Raw genomic sequence first — 9,131 nt, 5'->3', positions numbered from 1 at the left:
AACCATAGGTTGTGGGCCCTCATACGATATCGGTATCAAGAGTTATGGCCATTTTAAGATAAAGACTCCATGCTGCCAAATGGCTTCCGCGGGTCCCACTTGAGAAGGTCGGTGGAACCGACTTAGGAGGGGTATAAATACCCCATTAACTCTATTTTGTTTCAGTATTTTACATTCTCAATAGTCCTAGAAACTTCCCAACACAACCCCCAAACATTTATAGCCCATTAAATCAAGAATTTAACAAGATTACACCAAACTAGTCCATGAAAGGTGATTGTTCTTGCTTCTACTTGATGTTGTGATAAGTTTGGTGTTGAAGAAAGTTGGTGTGGCTGAGTTTCTTCAACTATAAGGTACGCTCTTCACCCTATCTCTTATGTTAAGTTGATTTGAAGATTTAGCAAGTCTTAAAAGTGAAAATAGTTATGGAGGAAAGGTCATAAAGTGTTGTGTTGTTGTTGTTGTGTTATGGATTGTTTTGAGCATGTTTTGGCCATGTGGTTGGGCTGATTTACATGTATATGGATGGTATCTAATGTTGTTAGTGTGTTGATGAGATTATGCTATTTTATTGGGAAGAAAGGAGGTGTATATTGTTGTTGTACGTTGAAAAACATCGTGTGGGATGTTTTATGCAATATTTTGGTGTTGCTGATGATGTTGTTGATATTAGTATTGCTATTGTTATTGTTTTGTTGGTATTGTGATTTTGGGCTAGGGATATAAACAGGGGAGATGCTGCCGAAATTTTAGCAGATCCTAGAAAGAGTGAACTTAAAAGCTTAGGATAAGCACTTAATAACGAGCCTAACGATAGTGTGAATTCCCTTGATTATAGATTTGCGAGTTCGAGAAGTAGAAGTTGAGCGAATAGATAAGCTTCAAGGTATGTAAAGTTATCCCTTCCTTTTTTTGGCATGAATTACGTAAAGTGAGCGAACGACGAACATACACGACTCCAATGAACTTTAGTTCTCAGTAGTGCTTGACATGACAGCTATATTTGATTCTCAAGTGTTGGTTCATTCTGTTTATTTTTCTCCAGTTCTAAATGGTGATTCAGTTTGTACATGATTGCTCTTAATATTCTATTCGTGCATAATGTTATGGTATCACTTCACCGAGTCCCTCACTAGAGGGTCGGGTATGTATTCGTGCATATTGTTAATGTATCACTTCACCGAGTCCCTCACTAGAGGGCCGGGTAGGTATTTGTGCAGATTGCTAATGTATTGTCACACCCCAACCTTGGTAAGGTGTGACTGGTACTCGGCACCCTACGGGAACCGAGCGAACCAATTGTAACTCACGTTTTCTGTATCTCGAAAGGCAACATAAGACCAAGGTACTATAAGCCATAGGGGCATAAGCCCACAAGAAAACATACTTACGTTTTCAAACTAATCTCGAGTGCATGTGCCGGTAAGGCTATCCATAATAATGATACAACATAGTACAAGTCGAGATAATTATAAGATATCTAACTGTGCATATCTATCTACGAACCTCTACAGGAGTACATGACATAAAGTGGCCGGAACAGGGCCCAGCCATACCCATGCAAATGCATATGCAGCCATGCTGACTCACAGGGCAACTCCGATGCAAGTGGAGCGCCATGACTCGCCTCGCCGAGCCGGTATCCTTCGAAAGATCCGTCAAGTCGTATCTCAAGACACCAAGCGGGCATGAAGCGCAGCGCCCCAGCAAAGGGATATCAGTACGAGCAATGTACTGAGTATGCAAGGTGGAAAGTGAAACAAAATAGCCATATATTACGGATGAGAAGAATAAGAATCAACTTGGCATTTCTGAACTACCGATGGAAATATAGCATATGTATACATACCTCTTCATATTCATGCGATCTTTACTAGGTCTGTATACCCTACCATAGTCTTGGTTACCTTATCATCAAACGTTATCTGAACATGTGTTGCGGCGTGCAACCCGATCCATATATGATACATGTCTCTCTCTATACTCTCGCATGCTTAACCATATCTACGTACAGTACTGTTCCTTTATATTACTAATCATCCTATACTAATCGCCCAACCGATCGTTGGTAATCGCCGACCGGCTGCAGTCCGGTGGTAATAACTGCTCGTCCGATTATCGCCCGACGGTAGAGCGCAACTGCCCGACTGATCAGCGGTAACTGCCCGACCAGCCATAGCACGGTGGTAACTGCCCGACTGGCTGCAGTCCAGTGGTAAATATATGCATACATATATGCCCAACCGGCCATAGCACGGTGGTAATAACTGCCCAACCGGCCGTAGCATGGTGGTAAATACATAACTGCCCAACTGGTCGTAGACAAGTGGTAAATGCATACACCCCAACCGGACTTAGCCCGGTCTTAACATCTGCCCGATTGGTCGTAGACCAGTGGTAATTGTAATCAACATCATAACTAAACTTCTACAAGTAATCTCTATGCACTTCCCGTGGTCATCACTTAACCCGTAGTGTTATAGCCCGTATTATTGTACATTGGGTTATTCGTAAGCTAATCAACATAAGCTCAAGGACAAGATTATTTTTGGGATACGAAACGAGGACTTTTAATGTTACATTCCGTGCCCTCATGCATTGGGAAAGTGTGCGAGTTAAATGACATTAGTAATGGAAACGAGGTTATTCCCAAGCTTTTTAGGTGGTTAGAGTAATGGTACGGATGCGTTGTAAATACTAGAAGTTAAACAAATCGAAGAAAATAAGATTCGTCGAGATTTGAAATTTATTTGAATGAAATACGGTCCAAGCTATAATACCCCGTATTTTTGGACTAGGAAATTTAATCGTCCAACATGAGCAAATTTACCCGAGCACGGAGAATTTGATCATATTTAAGGATAAAAATCAAGAACTTGGTGTATATGAGGAATGAAGTCCAAAAATTATTTAGGGCCTAAAAGTTAGATGATGGTGATTGGAGATAATATTTGGTGTTGCAAAAGAGGTTATGGACTAGTGCTATATCACATAAGCATGATAATGAGTGTAGGGCGCGTATTAAAGATGATTATTATTTAAGTGAATCGAGATCATGAAATTAAATATGTGGATGGTTGGTTAATATTGGGATAAAGTGGGAGAGTAAGAAATTAATTATGGTATTAATTTTTAATACATGGAAAATTTTCATTGATAGATGCCATGTGTAACCGTGGGAATACGTTGTTGATGACTATGTAAATACAACGATTAGGTGGCAAGTCCATGGTTATTAGTCATGCTGGAAGGGACCCCACTTTGCACTATTTGATAACTGATTTTTGCTTAAGCCTAATTCTTGAGGAGTAAATATACGTGCCACATTAAAGAGTATACATTCATATATCATATATCTTTTTCTAACGTTTCAGCTAGGTGGAGAAGATATATATATACATGTATCTTCTTTTTCCCTTGGTTAAGTGATGGTTAAGAAGTAACAAAAACACTTCTATCTTTTAACATCCAAAACAGCAACGTGAGCCACAATATTAAAGAGGCAAGCAAAGTATCTTTTTTCTCAAGAACAACATACGGATTTTATGCACCGCTTCGGTTTCGTTGTTCCGTTTTATCGTGTTGTTGGACCTGGACTTTCTTCGAAGTGAAATAAGGTGGAAGAAAATTATTTCTTGGCATATGAGGTAATAATTCTCCTCTACTAGATATATTTAAATTCATCCCGGTATAGCTAAATTGTGACATGGGAACTACGAAATTAATTGCGGGAAATCGGATAAATTATTGTTGTTATCATATGGGCAGTTTGGTTGTTGTTATGAATTGTTTTGTGGGCTGGAATATCATGGGATTGGCTGTGGTTGTTGTTGTTGTGTTTGTTGTTATACTACGTATATACAAAAATAAAGAAGTATATACAAGCATCGGTATAGGAATGTCACTACAAGAAAAATGGTTATTCGCAACCAACTTATTGCGACCAGTTAAAATCTAGTCCATAAAAGCTTACTTACATAGACCAGATTTTTTCTTGGTCCGTAATTGTCAATCATATGCTCTTAAATGACGAAGGGATTAAATCTTGTCCTTAAAATGATTAAAAACTCGTCCTTATTGCTCTAACTTGAGTGGGAGAGAGTGCAGCTTAGTTTTATTTCTTAAAAGGAATGATATAAGAATTTAAACTAAATTAAAAAAAATAGAATTAAATAAAAATATCCTCAAAACCTAACTCCATATCTCAAAATCCCTAATATCTGCGGTGCTCGTCCTAGCATCTCTACAAGCCGCTATCTACGATGTTGCTTCTACTTCTGCTTCCCGTCCTCTTACTCTTTAATGGAGTCAAATCGATTAATGCCCTTTTACTTCTTCTTCTTTCTCTTCTCTAGTAGATATTTCATGGATGAGTTTGAATTTATTTCTAAACTTTTGCATTTTTTTTAGGAAAACGAGCGAAAACAAGAGATTCTCAGACTCAACGAAGAACTCAAAGTTGTTGAAGGTTATTTTAAATTTTCCGTTGAAGTTTACTTGTCTTTTAAATTTTTCTTCGTGCGTGGATGCGGAGCTGTGTATGGGTACTCTCAATCGCTTCTAATTTCTCTGTCTGGTGATTTCTTTTGTTATTATCAGTTCAAAATGTCCCTTTGATTTAGTGATTTCCCCTGCTCATTTTGATTTTCAGGTAGGTATAGCCGTAAAGGTGATTTTCTGTATTATAATTATTTTTGAGAAAAAGATTTTGATTTCAACTTGGTATGCATAATATCTTGATTAGGGTTATCTGTGAGATGAAAGTCCTAATTTTTATATGTTCTCCATAACTTATGGAGTTCTGTTCTGTATGGTGCTAAATAGTAGTATATTTTTAGATGTATAATTATGGTGTAGTGAGTTTAGCAGAAACAAGGGGATGGTCTTCGAAGACACAAACATACAGTGATAGAAAAAGAGATCCTGGTGAACTAGATGTTTCAAAATCAAGGAGCTTCCACAAAAGGTTACAATGTTCTTGCAATATTGCGTTGGAGAACTACTGATGGAAATACAAAGCAAGATTGAATGAGGTAACTAGAATTGAATTCTTCTATTGAATCCTAATTTTGAGATGTCTTTGGCTGTATTAGTAGATTCTATTTGTGTTTTTACACTAAGGGGGCAGTGATTAAACTTTGAAATATAGACTCATCAAATAGATAGTTAATCAATCGACGTGGTAGATTAGCTATATGAGAGATGTTCTGAGAGTTAACAAGTTCAAATTTTGTACAATTACAAAGTTTGAGAATTGTTGAGAAATTCAAGGGTCCACTCTACGTTTCAGTAGAATTGATAGAGAAAGAATAGTAGAAATTTATGTTAAAGTTTATAATGTTTTCCTTTTGAATTTTAAAGTTATCCTAAATCGAGTTTAGAAGAGGAGAAATTCTCAGTTCAATGCAATATCTTTGGTTGTAAGTATTCCAGCTCAATTTAAGGCTAATACGAACTTTGTCATTCTGTGTCTCATCTACATTTCTTGCATCAGGTGCAAAACATGCAGCTGGAACTCTTGACAATTGTACTGGAGTTTGATGCACTTATTTGGTAAGTTGGAGTATATTCAAACTAGTTCAATCTTGTTAACACAACCGCGGGTTGGGGATATACGAAGATAAGAAACTGGCCCGGTAGGTGAAATTAAGTAGGACCAGGTTTGGAAAAAAAGTTTTTCTCCTTTTGGATGCTAGTATCAAATATAAATTCTTGAAACAAAGGATAACTTGTCCAATAAAGCACTGGAGCCAGAGGGATTATACTTGCATATATGTACAATATGCATCTGGCAAGTTTGTACCTCCAGGTATTTTAATCCTTAGAATGGGTTAGGTGAGTGAACCTTGGTCGAATTGAGATATTTATATGAGTTGTTTATTGAATGAACTAATTCTTTCACCTACATTATTCTTCCTTAAGTAAATGGAGACTACTAGTATTCTGTCTTGCACTGTACCTTAAAGACTTAGAATATGGACAAGTAATTTATTTCTTTTTTTTAGTATCTTGCTGATAGGACTAATTTTGAGATGGGTGGTAAACCAATGAACTTTAGGGACACCTTTTTTATAGTGTTTTTCTTTTTACAAATCAAAAAGTTTAATTAAAAATCTCAATGCATTTTTTAACGGAAATAAGAAAATAATAATAGAAAAGAACTAGAACTATTATTCATGAAGAGCAAACAGGGATTTGCTGGAGGTTGCAGTGAACGGCACCTCTATGAGAACTAGAATACTTCTTGTAAATAACCTTTAGCTTGTGATCGGGTGCCTCCATGTGATAGCTGGTTGTACTTCAATCAACTAGTCAATCACAATAGCTCTCATCCTTTCATTTATCTCAGCATGTGAATCCATGTAGTCATTAATTCTGCTCTCATTCTCAGCTACTTATAAAAATTGCAAATATCCTCAACATATTCCAGCACTTCCAACTCATTATTCACATCTGCAGCATCAATGTCCACAATCTGGACCTTTGGTTTATGACACAGATCATAGGAAGCCTTACTCCTAGCAGTGAGAGTTGAAGTAAGAGTTGCTGCTTTCGTCATTGAAGAGCCCACACCAGTCTTCTCCTTTTGCTTGTTTTCTTACTGCCATATTCTTCTCCTTTAGTGCTCCAGGGAAAGCCTTACCTCTGTTTTGATGTAGTACTCCAGGTGCAGTCTCTCTGTTGTGAATTCAAGATTACTTTGCTCTTTTCTAATAAATGCTTCTTAAGGAACACCTCTTTTTGAGTTTTAGGTTAAGAATGATGCTAGCTAGAGACAACAACTATTTTATTTGAACAAAGTCATACATGGAAAGTGGTTTGAGGTTTCAGTAGATTGTGTAAAACCCTTTGTCTTTGGCTCTTATTTATGTATTTACTTGATATATAGCTCTCAAAACTGTTGATTCTTAGGTTAATAATAACTTTACTTTTTCGTGCAATTCAGATTCTTGAGTAGGAACCGATTGTCAAGCTCTAAAATGTATTTGATTACTTGAAGATTGTGAAAATTATATATTGTTACTTGGACAGTATTTTCAAAGATATGGATAGGTTCTTTCTCCTTATAATTGGATGGAGTAAGCATTTTTGCATTTTCACCAAATAGGACAGTGATATTTAGTTTGCATTGAGACATGACTTTTATGTTTTCAGGCTACACGGTTATCTTTGGACCATACACTTCATTTCTCTTTGTTTGGACAGGTTGGGTGACGCTTACACTGTGCTTTAGTAATATGTAGAATCTCCTCTCATCTTTTATTCATTATATTTTCCATCTCCTCTTTTCTCAATGGGGGTTAGGGATGTAGATGGTTGTTTCTTTGTTTTTTCGTCTTCCTCTTAAGAACGAGGTCTATCTGAGCATATCTTTAGCTTGAAAAGTAGCTTTTCAAATGCTTTTTAGGATCCTATAACTTGTCATTCCAGCATTCTCACGACCCTGCCTATGAATTAACGCAAAAGCAACAGGAAATCAAAACTCGAAATGTTTATCTTTGGTCCCTCTATTACAGTTCCAAAGCTCTTCCCTTTAAATTCATTGACGGGTCAAGACTTCTTCAGTGTTACTTTGAAGAGGTTGCTTCAACTTCGTACTGAAATGAAAGTTTCAAGTTTGTAGCAAAACACAATGACGGGAAACTATTTTTAAGTGTAATTCTACGATCTAATTGGTGATAATTGCTGAGACAAATTCAAGTGTTGGTTTTACAAAAATTAACAAGATGTGTTCAGTTTTCGTGTATTGCTGAAGAAAGTGATGAACTCTTTCCCTGCCACCAAGTGATCCTCTCCATTTATGTTATCTTTTAGATGCTTAATCCGATCTTTATGATTTTCTAAAGAGATTTTACTGTTTATTGTTTACAGGGTTTGAAGAGTTTTAGTTACAAGTCAAGATGAGAGTATTGAAGACTTCATACAAGTAGCGAGGAAAAATATTGTATTTTGATGAGTAGTTGTGTAAACAGTTGGTTGTATTACAAGCTAGATGTTAGTACTTTTTTTGTAATTAATTACCTATTCTAATATTTGTAAATGAAAGCATTCATTTTTTGTTGATAATTTTGTTGCTGTGCCTGTGATTGTCTATACTGGTAATTGTATAATTTTGAAAACTAAATGACAGGAAAAGACCACATTTTAATCATAATTACTTTTTAGAACCAGTAGAAACTGGTTGCTAAAATTTTTAGGGACCATTTGATCCATGCGTTGAGACTAGATTTATGGTCCCTAAAAGTGTTTTAGGGAGCAGAATTCCTCCGGTCGTTAAAATTCTTTAAGGACCAGTAATAAAATCCCGTCGCTATTGACCTTTAGCGGCGGAGCCTATAGTGACGGGTGGGGACCAGATTTTTTTGGTCGCTATTGACCTTTAGGGACTAGAATCACACTTTTAGGGACCAGTTTTCCCTTCGCTAATGGTCATTTTTCTTGTAGTGATATTAGGCTATTTTGGAAGTTATTTAAGAATGGATTTAATTCTAGTTTGATATGAAATTGTCGGTATTATTGTTGTTGGTATTTTGATTGATGTTTTGGCTGAATTAGAATCCCGAGGATTATTAAGTTTTCAGGGAAAATGCTGCCCGATTTTCGTTAAGTTCTTAACTAATCGAAACGCTAATCAAGAAGTATGAATTAAGTGATTCCCATGATTGGTTGTAAATTTATAAGTTTGGGAAGTCGTAGTTTATTGACAATAGTGTTACTCTCATATTAAATAGGCTAAAGGAAGCAACGAAGTAAGCTTTGTTACGGTTGATCAACGAAGGGTATGTAAAGCCTATCCCTTCTTTCTTTTGGCATGTCCTAGATGTAAGTAAGATAAGATATGAACTTTGGGATAATTCTATTCATAAGTTCCCGAGCATGTTTATGATTCTTATTCACTTCTTGATATTAGAATTCTTAAAATAGTCGAGCTACTGCTCTCGAGCTTTCTATATGATCGGGTAGTAAATGATACATGAAAGTTCCTATTCCAGAAAAACTCTATAATGACTAATGACCATAACTTTTATAAGCTGTCTCGTATTAATTTGATACATGTCTATAATCCCTGAGGCGTTATTTGATATAGTTCGTAATGATATTCAAGAGTACTGAGTGTGACTATTATC

At 36.3% G+C, this 9,131-nt stretch overlaps 1 long non-coding RNA gene across 6 annotated transcripts; it reads left to right on the top strand.

The window, feature by feature from the left end:
- The first annotated feature begins 4,057 nt into the window (after nt 1-4,057).
- Nucleotides 4,058-8,085, top strand: LOC132042419 (uncharacterized). 6 transcript variants are annotated; one of them, XR_009411473.1, is made up of 5 exons: nt 4,066-5,036; nt 5,498-5,556; nt 6,463-6,670; nt 7,159-7,209; nt 7,876-8,085. It is a non-coding gene; the product is annotated as an uncharacterized LOC132042419 (long non-coding RNA). The 6 variants fall into 6 exon arrangements; XR_009411474.1 differs by having other exon boundaries at nt 4,058-5,036; nt 6,463-7,584; XR_009411471.1 differs by having other exon boundaries at nt 4,060-5,036; nt 6,463-7,209.
- The last annotated feature ends 1,046 nt before the right edge of the window (nt 8,086-9,131 follow it).

Source organism: Lycium ferocissimum, unplaced genomic scaffold, assembly GCF_029784015.1.
Source record: "Lycium ferocissimum isolate CSIRO_LF1 unplaced genomic scaffold, AGI_CSIRO_Lferr_CH_V1 ctg15255, whole genome shotgun sequence".
NCBI classification, from domain to species: domain Eukaryota; kingdom Viridiplantae; phylum Streptophyta; class Magnoliopsida; order Solanales; family Solanaceae; genus Lycium; species Lycium ferocissimum.
The sequence above is the reverse complement of the archived record's forward strand: the minus strand, read 5'-3'. Positions and strand labels throughout refer to the sequence as shown.